General features: G+C 35.1%; 1 pseudogene; it reads right to left on the bottom strand.

Annotated features, from left to right (window-relative positions):
- Nucleotides 1-3,059: 3,059 nt before the first annotated feature.
- Nucleotides 3,060-15,547, bottom strand: part of LOC123532213 (fumarylacetoacetate hydrolase domain-containing protein 2-like) — a 29,511-nt pseudogene continuing 17,023 nt past the window's right edge.

Genomic DNA, 15,547 nt, shown 5'->3' with positions numbered 1-15,547 from the left:
GTTAACGTTGTGACGAACGAACTAACGGACGGACGGACAGTTAAAAACTAATATGCCTCCCTTCGGGGGCATAAAAATAGGTGAGAAGGTCATGGTAAAGATTCTTCAAGATAAGTACTGAAATCTGTTAAAAAATTATACAGATGGTCCAAATCTCTTTGCTGGAGCTTCAAAAACAAGAAAGTAGGTAGGGTTAATAATATCAAAGATGAGTATTGAAATCGGAATTAAAAGTTCTAAATGTGGTCCAAATTTCCATGCTGTATCTTCAAAAACAAGAAAGTAGGTCAGAAGGTCATGATTAAGACTATTCAAGATGAGTATTGAAATCTGTATAAAAAAAATTATACAAGTGGTCCAAATTTCTATACTGTAACTTCAACAAGAGGGCCATAATGGCCCTATTTCGCTCACCTGAGTTAAGTTGCTTGCTTGAACAAATTTCTTTGCTAAAGCCTCAAAAACAAGAAAGTAGGTCTGTAGGTCATATTCATGGTCACTGAAAGTCAGTTCTAAGGTAAGTGTGCAAAACTGTACACGTCATCCAAATTTCAAGGCTGTATTTTAAAAAACAAGTTTCTTTCCTATACAAGTCTATTTAAACCATGTGACCCCCATGGCGGGGCCATATTTCATCCTAGGGGGATCATTTGAACAATCTTGGTATAGGCCTACTATATGATGCTACATAATAAATATCAAAGCCCTAGGCCTTATGGTTTTGGACATGAAAAGTTTTTCCCTATATAATTCTATAATTCATTTCTTTGACTATTTCTTAACAAGGATCATGCAAGGAACATTCCTGTGAAGTTTCATCAAAATTGGACTGGGGGTTTAGGCTGGGAGGTGTTAACGGATGCCAGACGGATGACGCCGGACAATCACTGACCACAAAATCTCACCCTAAGGTGAGCTAACTAGAAGGTGTTTTTGTCACAAAAACATATGTCTCCCCCCTTATGTATACCTTCACCTCTGGTGGCCATTTTGTGCAGTGAAGCTGAATGTGTCAATGATATGCACAACTAAGCTAGGTATTGATCACTCCTGTGAAGTTTCTTCGCAATCTGTCCAGCAGTTTGACCTATGAAAGCCGGACATTTTAGATTTTTCTATTTTTAGCTCTGGCGGCCTTTTTATGCAGCAAAGCAGAACATGCCAGCATAATGAACAACAACATTGGTACTGATCACTCCTGTGAACTTTTGTCAAAATCCAGCCATCAGTCTGACCTGTGAAAGCCGGACAAGTTTATTCTATCTTTAGCTCTTGCAGGCATTTTGTGCAGCAGAGTGGAACTTCCTGGCAATATGCACATCTAGGTTTGGTACTGATCACTCCTGTGAAGTTTTGTTGAAATCTGGCCTGTGAAAGGCGGACAAGCTTAATACAGATGGACAGACAGACGGCAAAAGCAAAAGCAAGAGGGTCATGATGACCCTCAATCGCTCACCTGAGTAATATGAGCCACATGTTTCAAAAGGCAAACTGATGCTAAAATATTAGAATGCAGGTCAGTAGGTCACATTCATGGCCACTGAAAGTCAGTTTTAAGATCTCAGAATTTTGTTTCTGAATGTTACTGGCATCAAAAAAATTGGATTTCATGTCAGCTTATTTGTAAGCAGCATCATAAACTTTTGTTTAAAACTATTTAACTTGTTTAAAACAGTTGATGCCAAGTCTAGTAGCAAACAAACTTCTGAATGTGTGCCTTCTTAACTTACTTATTAACTACATGACTGTGTTTTATGTCATCTTGCTTGCTAGCATTATTTGTGACAAGTTAACTTGAAAATTCAAAAGTAAGTTTATTTGATATCTTACTTATTGGCAGCATAATGAAAATGTGGAGCAGCTTGTTCTGCTAAAAACTGAAGTAACAAAATCCAAACAGCATTAGAACTTCAGAATGGATTTTCTGGATCTATAACCTTGTTTATAAACACAATTAAAATATTACCCGGACTATCCTGGTCCGGTTGAGCCGGTTCACTGATCAATTTCTTACTATCCCCTGATGTAAACAACTGTTTGAAGCAAGGTAGGAGTATATGCTGTATATAATCTGAAAGACATTAATAAAACTGATCCTAAAATCTGTGTTCAATGCTTAAAAATTCAAAATTTGTGCATATTTTCATCACAGAAATTTTGTTTATGCCTAGTTTTTGACCAATTCTGAACTTAATCTAGATTTAATAGAGATAAACATGATCTGACCTAGTGACCTAGTTTAAGCTTTCAAATAACCCAGTTTAGACTTCAACCTTTATTCATAGAGACAAAAAATCTGACAAAGTTTTATGAAGAACAAGATGACCTTGACCTTTGACCTAAAAATCAATAGGGGTCATTTGCTAGTCAAGATCAACCTCCCTATTAAGTTTCGTGATCCTGGGCCCAAGAGTTCTCAAGTTATCATCCAGAAGCCATTTAACTGTTCCTGATCATTGTGATCTTGACCTATGACCTACTGACCTCAAAGTTGGTCTTGACCTGTATTTTAGGATGTTACACCTGTGTAGCAAAAATTATCTAAATCTGTCAAGCCCTTCATGAGTTATTGTCCAGAAACCATGAAAACCAATGGACCAACCGAAAAGTTCACTCCTATATACCCCTGCCCATCCCAAACTTCACAGCCTATCATGAATAAGTCACTTCTGTGTTCCTCTATTCAATAATTTGTATTACTAAGATAAAACAAACAACATCATGTTGATATGCCCTCTAGCAAATCTACAGCTATTTAAATGGCATTTTTCTCAAAGAATTCATAAAAATACATATGAATCCACCTAAGCAGTCACAGCCATTGGTTTTAGCCGCCTGTCAGCTGACTTCCATGACCGACTTTCCATTTAACTGCTACGTATCTTAAACAAACACCTGACTTCAGCAGCAAAACTGCTGCTCCCTTGGCTGACTACTAGCTGCTCCCTTGGCTGACTACTAAGTACAAGTTTGAAAAGTTTGTAAAATATTACAATGCTATGTGCTGACAGGATTATTCAAAGAGAAGTTTTTAAAACATTTTGAAATACTCACTGCAGCAACAGTGTTGTCCAGGAAGTCCTTCACAAACTGGTACTGTGGAACATGTCTTGACATGAAACATCTCAGTATATGAAACAGCAGCTCCTTCTCATTCACATTATGCCTGAAAATAAAATAAGTTAACTCTGCCTTAGTGGCTACCTGTATTAAACAGTCACTTGTCTTAAGCAGGCAGTTAGCTTACTTCCAAAACTAATTGTTTCAATTTCAACTTGTCTGAAGCAGCCACCTGCCTTTGTGGATTTGAAATTGTAAACATTTCATGAATTAATATTTTACTTGTTTGTTAAGATTTAATTCTGTAAACTGACACATTCATGAAGTCCACATGAATTAGTTCCCAATTAATATAATAGGGTTATTATAACAGTAGCTTGATCTGGGATGCTGCATTTGGCTAAGATTTTTGCCAGATCAGACTTTGCAAAATCCACGAGAGCCGAAAACAAAATCCGAGATCTCAGTCGTCATCGTGGTCGATCTAGCTACTGTTATAATGAATCTTTTATTATATACCTCCATTTTTTTATTTATTGTTACTGAACAAAATCTTACAAGTTTATCGATGTTAAAATGGAACATAGTGAAGCTTTTATGTGTGCTATTTATAGAACTGCATATTAAAGACAATAGTCTGGCAACATACAATACAAAAGGTATAATACATATTTTTTCCTGTTTGTTCATATTTACTTGTGAAATACAAGTCAATTTTTTACAGAATTTATATAGGTATATAATAAATGATTTTACTGTATATAAACTTTTTGATATTAAAATATCAAGTGACAAAGTATGTTTCTTAACACTTCTAAACATACTTTGTTACTTAATATTTTAATATAATAAGAGCTGTCACTAATGCAGCACCTTCACTTTGACCTGGTGACAATGACCTTTGACCTAGTGACCTTGACCTTTTACCTGGTAACCTTGACCTTTGACCTGGTGACCCGAAAGTCAATAGGGGTCATGTACTCAAGTACTATCAGCATGTGAAGTTTAAAGGTCCTGGGCGCAGTGGTTCGCGGGTAAAGTGCCTTCATGCAAAAAGTTAACATTGTGACCAAGTTCCATGAAGATACAGTCATAAATGTGGCCTCTACAGTGTTAACAAGGTTTTCCTTTGATCTGACCTGGTGACCTAGTTTCTGACCCCGGCTGACCCAATATCAAATCCATCCAAGACTTCATTAAGGGTAACATTCTGACCTAGTTTTATTAAGATTGGGCCCAAACTGTGGCCTCTACAGTGTTAACAAGCCTTTCCTTTGATTTGACCTGGTGACTTAGTTTTTGACCCCAGATAACCCAATATCAAACTCATCCAAGATATAACTGAGGGTAACATTCTGACCAAGTTTCATTAAGATTGGGCTAAAATTGTGACCTCTAGAGTGTTAACAAGCTTTTCCTTTGATTTGACCTGGTGACCTAGTTTTTGACCCCAGATGACCCAATATCAAACTCGTCCAAGATTTTATTGAGGGTAACATTCTGACCAAGTTTCATTAAGATTGGGCCAAAATTGTGACCTCTAGAGTGTTAACAGTCAAATTGTTGACAGACGGACGACGACGGACACAGGGCGATCACAAAAGCTCACCTTGAGTGCTCAAGTGAGCTAAAAATCATGAATAATACTTTATCTTTATACAGTTCTTTGACAAGCACATAGACACAATATATTTCTGCTAAAACACAGTGAACATAGTCAATAGTCAATAATTTGCTTGTCAAGATATGTTTAAAAAAACATTCACCAAAATATGGCTTATGAATTATCACATTGCTTGCAAACGATAAAGTCTGAAAGTTCCTAATGTATAATCAGCTGCTGGACGTACCTTTACACAGTCATCAGGAAATAAAACAGCATTTTAAATATGGCAGCTGATGGAATGGTTCGGTTCGATTTCATACAAATAATTAATCGGTTTCAAAATTTTGAAATCCACCCAGCATTAAGTTTAAAGATGAAATATGTCTCTCAATGTTCAAATTGTCCTGTACGTGCTGTCTAGAGGTTCGGTTTTTGGCCCCCTAGTCACTGCTAATTTTAATATTTTTGTACCGATGACAATTCATCTTTGTTATTTATTCTCTTACTGTGATAATATTTAAATACTGAATATGAAACATTACAGGTATATATTTCTTTCAGATTTTTAGATTTTAACATTTTTTTCAATGGATTTTCAAAGGTAAAACAGCTTTGAAATATTGACAATTTTCATATTTTAGTATTCAAATATTTTTTAAATGAGTAACTGTTTTAAATGACATTTAACACCAATAGCTGCAATGTGATGTTCAAAATTTTAGACAAGAGGGCCATGATGGCCCTATATCGCTCACCTGTTATCATTGCACTTGAGGACAAGAAGGTCCTCAGAAAAAATATCTAAGCCCAAAGGACAGGAACAACAAAGGGAAGAAATTTAACCAAAAAGAAAAAAAAATCTTACAAGGTATAGATATGTTAAAATACACCTAAAAATTGGAGGTACCATCCATGTTGTAGCACAGAAAACTGGTCTCGTGTTTTCCCTACGGCCAATAATAAAAAAGTTACTAAAAATAAGCTATTTATAGTAACGTAAAAGGGAAGTAATTAAAAAAAAATATTGTAAGTGGACAAAAGAAGGATCTGCCAAATAAATCTGTTGACATAAATGAAATTTCAGATCAGTATCTTCAGTAGTTATGGAGATATAACAATTTTAATTTGAAATAAAGGGAGGTAATTTGACATAAAAACAGTCTACCCTGATTGTCTCAGTCCAACTAATAACAATAATGAAATTTCAAATAAGTCCTGTAAGTACTTACTGATAAAAATCCATTTTGATTCCAATCAGGGGAGGTAATCAGATATAAAATAACTCTGGAACCTACGATTGGATCTGATTTGTCATGGAATCAAAGATTTATTGTTGTTGAAGATATTTTGGAAGTTTGTATCAAATAAAACCATAAATGAAGTCTCTATATGGCTGCAAAAGCCAAAATATTCAATTTTGGACCTTTAAGGGCCCATAACTCTGGAACCCAAGATGGAATCTGGCCAGTTGAAGAAAGGAAGCAAGATCTTGTGGTGATACAAGTTGTGTGCAAGTTTGGTTAAAATCAAATCATAAATGAAGCTGCTATTGTGCAGACAAGGTCAAAATAGCTAATTTTTGCCCTTTCAGGGGCCATAACTCTGGAACCCATTATGGGATCTGGCCGGATCAAGAAAGGAACCGAGATCTTATGGTGACACAAGTTTTGTGCAAGTTTGATTAAATTCAAATCATAAATGAAGCTGCTATTGTGCAGACAAGGTCAAAATAGCTAATTCTGGCCCTTTCAGGGGCCATCACTCTGGTACCCATAATGGAATCTCGCCAGTTCAAGAAAGGAACTGAGATCTTATGGTGATACAAGTTGTGTGCCAGTTTGGTTAAAATAAAATCATAAATGAAGCTGCTATTGTGCAGACAAGGTCAAAATAGCTAATTCTGGCCCTTTCAGGGGCCATAACTCTGGAACCCATTAAGGAATCTGGCCAGTTCAAGAAAGGAACCAAAATCTTATGGTGATACAAGTTGTGTGCCAGTTTGGTAAAAATCAAATCATAAATAAAGCTGCTATTGTGCAGATAAGGTTAAAATAGCTAATTTTGGCCCTTTCAGGGGCCATAACTCTGGAACCCATAATGGGATCTGGCCAGTTCAAGAAAGGAACCGTGATCTTATGGTGATACAAGTTGTGTGCAAGTTTGGTTAAAATAAAATCATAAATGAAACCACTATCGTGCAGACAAGAAATTGTTGACGCACGGACGGACGGACGGACGGACGGACGACGGGTGATCACAAAAGTTCACCTTGTCACTATGTGACAGGTGAGCTAAAAACCAGTAGTTAAACGTTCATAAGTAATGTAAGTTGCATTTGAGTTTATTGCCAATTCCCCTGAAATAACTGGCATTTAAACCTATAGCATGTAAAGCGTCAGCAGCGATGAAAGTTTAATCCAAAATTGCTTCAACTATTTTGGTCTTTCGAGTGTTTGACGCGAGTGGGGATATTGCCCATATGAAAAAATATTTTAATATTTCCGAGGAAAGCATCAAATTAGTTTGACTACTGGATGGCTAGAACGCATCCAGTTATTGCACGGCTAGACACTTCCAATAATAAAATAGCAGTCTGTACACCATAATCAGAAGCTTTTCTTAAATTCTTATTTGTCTTGGAACTGACTGATGAAAATAATTAATGTTTCCTTCAGTCAATGAACTATAAAATACAAAGAATGGCAACTGGAAATACTTCTGTGTCATCTCGTGTTAGCGCGTTATCTTATTTCAAAGCTTTTGCCAATTGTGATCAAATCAACAGACAGTTACCTGAAGTATAAAACTGGCGGTACACCTGGCCCTAATAAACCAAATGGAGTCCATTTTTCAAAGGACAACTGTTGATTTCCCTGACTTCCAGTCATAAATTCATCCTTTCCCCATGTAGAAAATACTTGTAACATTAAACAAGAGCACCGCCTTGCGGGTGCTGACGCTCATTTGATTTTTTTTGTATAATAGAAATATTGTCCTACCCATGATTTTCTAAGTCTAAAAAGGGCCATCATTCTTGCAAAAAGCAGGATAGAGTTATGTTTCTTGATGTACAGAGTTATGTTTCTTGATGTACAGTGTCCACTTATGATGGTGAAAAACTGTTGCAAGTTTTAAAGCAATAGCTTTGATAGTTTATGAGAAAAGTATACTTAAACATAATACTCAACCAAGAAAATGATTTTCTAAGTCCAAAAGGGGCAATAATTATTGCAAAAAGCAGGATGGAGTTATGTTGCTTGCTGTACAGGGTCAGCTTATGATGGTGAACAAGTGTTGCAAGTTTCAAAGCAATAGCTTTGATAGTTTAAGAGAAAAAGTTCACCTAAACATAAAACTTAACCAAGAAATCTGATATTTTCAAAGTCCAAAAGGGGCCACAAATCTTGCAAAAAGCAGGATGGAGTTATGTTCCTTGCTGTACAGGGTCAGCTTATGATGGTGAACAAGTGTTGCAAGTTTTAAAGCAATAGCTTTGATAGTTTAGGATAAAAGCTGACCTAAACATAAAACTTAACCAAGAAAACTGATTTTCTAAGTCCAAAAGGGGCAATAATTCTTGCAAAAAGCAAGATGGAGTTATGTTTCTTGATGTACAGGGTCTGCTTATGATGGAAAACAAGTATTCCAAGTTTCAAAGCAATAGCTTTGATAGTTTAGGAGAAAAGTTGACCTAAACATAAAACTTAACCAAGAAATCTGATATTTTCTAAGTACAAAAGGGGCCATAAATCTTGCAAAAAGCAAGATGGAGTTATGTTTCTTGCTGTACAGGGTCAGCTTATGATGGTGAACAAGTATTCCAAGTTTCAAAGCAATAGCTTTGATAGTTTAGGAGAAAAGCTGACCTAAACATAAAACTTAACCAGGCAACGCCGACGCCGATGCCGACAACCGCTCAAGTGATGACAATAACTCATCATTTTTTTTTCAAAAAATCAGATGAGCTAAAAAGCACCATTATCATTGTAAACAAACGATCCAAAATTAATCTAATTTCAAAGCGTTTGCCAACTTGATTGATAGTGATCAACAGTGGCTTACAACGAGATCTCATTCAGTTGTCATGGGATGTTGGCAAGATTTGCTCTATATGCCTTTCAAGTTGCCGATCTATTTATTTTCATAGCTCTTTGCTTTAATATAACATTTACAACAAGAGGGTCATGATGACCCTGAATCGCTCACCTGAGTATATTGAACCACATGTTTCAAATGGCAAACTGATGTTAAAATATTAGAAAGTAGATCAGTAGGTCACATTTATGGTCACTGAAAGACAGTTTAAAGATTGGTGTGCAAAACTGTACATGTCAGATCCATTGAAAAATATGGCCTCTAGGGCGGTCACAAGGTTTTTCTATTTTTAGACCAACTGACCTAGTTTTAGTCCGCAGTTGACCCAGTTTTGAACTTGACCTACATAAAAACTGCTACGTCAGAAAAAGGGGCATAATTTTGAAGTTGGTAACTGACCTAGAAAAAGAAAAAATAAGTTTCAAAGCTATATACCTTTAAAGGTCCAATACTAAGGAAAGTGAACATTTTAATTTCTTTTAAAAAGCACTGAAACTATTTCATTTTATTGGAAAATGAAAGTTGGTATGTAGAAATTCGAAATAAATCGCAGTATATGTACAATTATTTTTCTATGAAGTATGAAGAAGGTTAAAAAGACCTGGGGGGTCATTCTGTCGATTCACAGAAATTTCAACATAATACACATACATTTCTTTGAGTTCCAAAGACCTTCTGTAAATTTTGACCTGCCAATCTTCATTATTTAGTGTCTTGCAGAAGTCTATGCACTGGCTATGAAAAAAATTGCCAACTCACTTTCCCTTAGTAATGGACCTTTAAATGATAGCTGTATGTACTTGCATGCAAAACTTTACCTAGGTGTGACGCTAACGCTGACGCCAGGGTGAGTAGAATAGCTAGACTATTCTTTGAATAGTCAAGCTAAAAACAAACTAGAGTTATGAAACCTGTGCCATGTAGGTCAGTTTATCACAGTGAATAAGTGTGTGGAGTTTCAATCCATTCCCACAAGTGGTTACTGAGATACCAGCTTACATACAAAACCTTAACCAAATCGGGACGCCGATGCCAATGCGGACACCGACGCATGGGTGAGTCCAATAGCTCTACTATTCTTTGAATAGTCGAGCTAAAAACTGCCACTGACGGGCATTAACTTACCTCCATTAAGAGTGACTTTTCTCCAAGCAAAGCAACTTTAAATAAAGGTTCAATCATGGAATATGTTGATGATGGCAGCACAAATCTTCAGTTCCTGCAGTAAAACATTATCTAAATGGTTTGAAATCACAACAACCAATGGAAATCTTACATAATCTGGTTTTATCATATTTCAGTAACTGACTGGTTATAACAATCGAAAGTTTAGTATTACTGACTGGTTTCCACTCAAAGCCTAACACTAATAATTGTTTTCAACACTAACTCATAGCATTACTGACTGTTTCTTCAAATAGTAGAGGTTATAAGACAGAAAAAATAGGCTCAAACTGTGCACTTTGTAGAAAAGCTTAGTTCTTTATCTGATATATTACTTCCATCTATAATAAAACTATTTAGATGTAGAAGCCAACTCTATCCACCCGCTCTATGTTAAATTTGAAGAGTCAGAGGTACGTCCCTTGAAATCATTTATAAAAGGTGTAGGAGGTATACAAAACATACCATATACTTATTTATATAATAAAAATGTCCCACAATGTCATGTGAAATGTATGTGGGAGGAAATAAACAGTACGAAAAATAAGGATATGTGACAGTTACAGCCCTTGAATTTGTCGAAATATAGAAACAGTTGGATAATATTTTTTGATAGTTTAGTTTACTTTTGGTTTTTGAAGTGTTTTGTTCAGCTAATTCTTTGAAGGCCTTGATGATGAGTTGTGAAACATTATTATGTGGACCATATTGTAAATTGGCTTAGCTAAATATGTTATCCACTATAAATAAAGTCGTTATTATCATTATTATTATTATATTTCCATATTTCAATTTGTCTGTCTGTCTGTCTCTATTCCTGTCAATGCCCTAACACATATATCAGACTCGTACATTCAGCACTGTAATACCAGATTTGTTTAAATTTGCCTAAGTATCATTTCAACTGACAGTACAGAAATATCAAACCTTTTTTCCATAGGGTCAAGAACAGGTTTAAACCTTCAAAATAAAGGTCAGATATAATTAAAGTCTTACAAATTATATATACATAATTAGGCATTAAACTGTCATCATTACACAAGCTTTCAGATGTTCCCTCTATATAAGCTATTTGTTTGCAAGACATGATTTTGATAAGATTTCACAATTAATAAATAAAACAATATAATTATGCACATGAAGACTCAAAGTTAAGTTCAGCAGGAAACAAAGGCAAAAATAATCTTGTAGTATCCACAAATACAAATTCAAAACGTCTTGTTATAAAAGAAGATGTCAAAGTCTGTCTCTATTGATCTACATGCATATGTGATGATTTTTTTCTTCTTTCATTTTCTCTACTTTCATTTTGTTTGTTTACTTCCGGTTTGCATCGTACTTATGCACGAAAACTACCGACAGCCTGTTCGTCTACTCAAACACCTTTCTGTATCAATAAACGGATCTATTTTGTCTAGAACTTTGCGTAGATGCTATATGAGGTAATGAATAACCTTCAACGCTTTCCAATCGCTGTTACAAACGTTTTTCATTTAGAAATTACCCCACCCAATGTCATTCGCTCATTTGTTACTAGCTCATTTGTAAACATTGAACAAGTTCCATGCACATTGTTCATCAACCTTACACAGTGTCATTCTCTCATCCCAAACAAAGCGACCTTTGCGACTTGATGCTATTACAAACCGCTTTTGTTACCAACTCATTTACTTGAAAGCAACATATCGTAAAGTTGTTACTCATTGTAATTAGCTCATTTCTAAGAGAACATTGTTTTGTCAACATAACGCAATGTCTCCAGCTCATTCATAAGACAACATTGTGCTCATCAACATAACGCAATGTCACCAGCTCATTTGTAAGCGAACATTGTGCTTGTCAACATAACGCAATGTCATTCGCTCATTTGTTACTAGCTCATTTGTAACATTGAACAAGTTCCATGCACATTGTTCATCAACCTTACACAGTGTCATTCTCTCATCTCAAACAAAGCGACCTTTGCAACTTGATACTATTACACACCGCTTTTGTTACCAACTCATTTACTTGCATTCATGTCTCTTTATTCTGTTCATCTACAGCTTGATCGCTCACTAAATGCCTGCTTATAACCCTATTCAATGTGATGTATACAACATGTCATACCCCTCTATCACATATAATACGCACCCACTTTTTCCATACAGACTATCTCGCACAGCGCGTAACAACCGTGCTCACTTGCGCAGGCTTCCTTTTAAAGGTACATTCAAACTCCTTATCTCAAGCCTGATAGTCTTCACTCTTTACATTCACATCCCATCAGTATCTGACATCCCGCGACCCATTAAGCTGTAATATACCTACAGCCACAGCTCAACATAGTGCGTACTCAAACCAAGTGACTCTAGGGTAAATAAAGTGTGACAGTCTGTTGTTAAGTCACCCCGGGTTGAAGAAATACTTTTATATCTAGTAACTTCCATTATGAACACAGACAGCTGTGTGCCAAATGTGTCTATTTTCAAAATAGTTCGCAACGATCATCTTTACTCATTGCTCAGTACCTAAGCAAGTTATCTGAGGCTTATCCACATAAAACAAATAGCGTGTTTTCATTATTGTTATCATTGTACATTTTCATATAGTCATATGTTCATCATAGATCAATCATTATTTCGGAGTCGTTAAATACTCCGTCACAAAATGAGAAGTTTTTCTATTATACTGAGTTAATTATATTAGCTTAATGGCTAGTACAAACTGCAGCAAATTTGACGGCATCCATTGGATTATTCTATTAAGCAATATACATTCATTGCACAAGTCTTCCACATGCACGTTACATAAATTTGGTAGCGGCAGTGAGATAATCTTTTGGACAATAATTACGTAGTTCTCGTAAAAACATTACACATACATGTATTGTTGTTATGTTCAAAATTGTTTATATCAAATATGATTTTACTGTTGATTAGAACCTTGACATTTATATTCCTTTTTATAAGTATTTAACAAATAATTCCAGTAAGAATGCAGTATCCTTAGTTCAGTTCTATTATAATTACTTTTCTTTGGTTTCATAAAGCAATTAAACAAGAGACACATTTTGTTTCTATACATTCACATATTGAGCTAAATCTAAGCACAAATGTTAATGAGAATCTACAAAACGAGTGATCAGGTGATTATAGTTGTGTTATTGCTAATGCATCTATTCACATTTTCATTTTCTTCACATTTTATCGTCACATTATCATTTCATTTAGTTGATGTCACAAGCATTCGGCACATTTGTTTGGTCAATAATGACACTATAATGATAAAACATCAACAGATAGGCCAGGACCCCAAAATAAATCCAGGACCTATTTACTACATATCTTAATTTAGTTAAATAAAGCTATTCAATTCGGCATTGCTGCATTTCAGTTGAAAAATACAGCCTCTATCGCATACACAAGCTAAATGTTAACAGACAGACAGACGATAGACAGACGACAGACGCCCGACATCGAGTAATCACAATAACTCACCAGAGCCACTGAGAGAACATTTGTGTAAAGTTTCATCTAAATTCATTTACTGTTTTTGGAGATGTCGTTTAAAGAAATAGTTGATGATGGAGGGACACCCCCTATGCATAATTAACCACATACGACAGACATGATTACATCAGCTAAATATTGTTTTAAAATAGTGCCTGCTGTTTCTGACAAGAACATTTTTAAAGTTTTCAATATATACACATAGGTAAAGTGACCAAGTCCTCTGGCAGTTATGTTTTTAAATGAATCAGAATTTATCTGAAACAATCCTGGTGAAATGGCTGCATGTCAGTACATGCAGTCAGCTGTTTAGATAGGATAGAATCTGTCACTAGGGTTCTGGGTGTTGCGTACAACACATTGTCTGATTATGAGAAACATTTGTGCCAAGTAATATATTTTAATATTACAATCCCTTGGTGGATGGCTGCAGCTAAAAGGAGAAAAACCCTATTGATTTTTGACCTCAAAGTGTGACTTTGACCTTTGAACTAGCGATCAGGGTTTTGCACATGACACAATGTCTTATAATGGATAAAAAATGTGCCAATAAATATTAAAATCCCTTGATGGATGGACGAGGGTGGACGAGACAAAAATTCTGGATGAACAATTACAGATAAATGATATTATACACACACATGTTGTACAAGTTTGAACAGGACTGGTGAAGAAATGAAAAGGTCTGTAACTTCCCTTAAAAATCATTCAAATCATGTTAGTTAACTATGGCAGAAGTAGTTTGGACAAAGTTTATCAAACAAGAGGATCATAATGGACCTATCACATTCACCTGACCTATGGTATTTGACCTTGAATATATGTAAAAACTGTATTTAAAATAAGAAGCATACAAGAGGGCCATAATGGCCTTATATCGCTCACCTGTTATCATTGCACTTAAGGACAAGAAGCTCAAATAAGAGGGCCAAGATGGCCCTAGGTCGCTCACCTGAGAAACACATCATAACAGTGTAAACATGTTTGACCTAGTGATTTCATGGAAAAAAATATTCTGACCAATTATTATTAAAATTGGAGCAAAAACCTTGAGTATAAACAAGTATTTTCTTTGATTTGACCTAGGTTTTGACCACAGATGACCCATATTCGAACTTGCCCTAGATTTCATCAAGGCTATCATTCTGACAAAATTTCATGAAGATCAATTGAAAAATACAGCCTCTATCGCATACACAAGGTTTTTCTTTAATTTGACCTAAAAATACTTATCTTAGAATTTTTCAGACACTGAAATCTTCTGAATTATTGCTGAAACAAGGCTTATTGTTCAGTAACATTTTTCAGATATAATTCAGAAAGGGATCATTTCTGAATATGTCTGAAAACAAGACTTAACAATATCATTTTTCAGAACTTCTACTGAAATTTCCTGAAAGACTAAGAAGTAAATTCTGGATATATCAGATGACCATTTTTTTTTCAAAACTTCTACTGACATGCATATCAGAAATAAGAAAACTAGAGCTACCTGTAAGACATCCCTCTCGAATTTTCTCAGCGCTTGACTCTGAATTAAAGCTTTGCTAGTAAAAATTTTATAAAACTTTAACCAAAAAATTCTAAGTTAAAAAGGGACATAACGGTCAAAATTCAAATCAGAGTTTTGGGGATCTCCTGGTGTAGACTTTGATAGTATAACTATTTTAAGTTTCGAGTCAAAAGCTTTGATAGGAAAAGAGATATTTGACTTTATAAAAAAATTTAACTAAAAAATTCTATGTTAAAAAGTAGCATAAAGTCATTATTGTTACATTTAAATACTCCTATATGTTCCTGCTGGATTATTCTATTATTGTGCTGAACTAGAAAAATAGAAAACATTTTTATTTAATTCTCAACAACAAATAACTTGATGTAAGTGTATTGGTTACTTATTGAGGTTTTAAAATAAAGTCATTAGTTGAAAGTGTTATTGAACGTTTAGATATGATAAGAAAAGTTTCAGAAGTTTTCAGAAATATAATGTTCAGAAATATTCAGAAAAAATGGTCACTTACACCACTGATTAAACAAGTGATCTTGGCGCCCACCAATGTGCCATTTTTGAGTGTTCCAAATTTCAAGACTTATTGACTAGCTCAAGGTCAAATTTTCATTTCCGTACACA

This window comes from Mercenaria mercenaria, chromosome 11 (assembly GCF_021730395.1).
Source record: "Mercenaria mercenaria strain notata chromosome 11, MADL_Memer_1, whole genome shotgun sequence".
Classification (NCBI taxonomy): Eukaryota; Metazoa; Mollusca; class Bivalvia; order Venerida; family Veneridae; genus Mercenaria; species Mercenaria mercenaria.
This window is presented reverse-complemented; position numbering and strand designations above follow the sequence as displayed.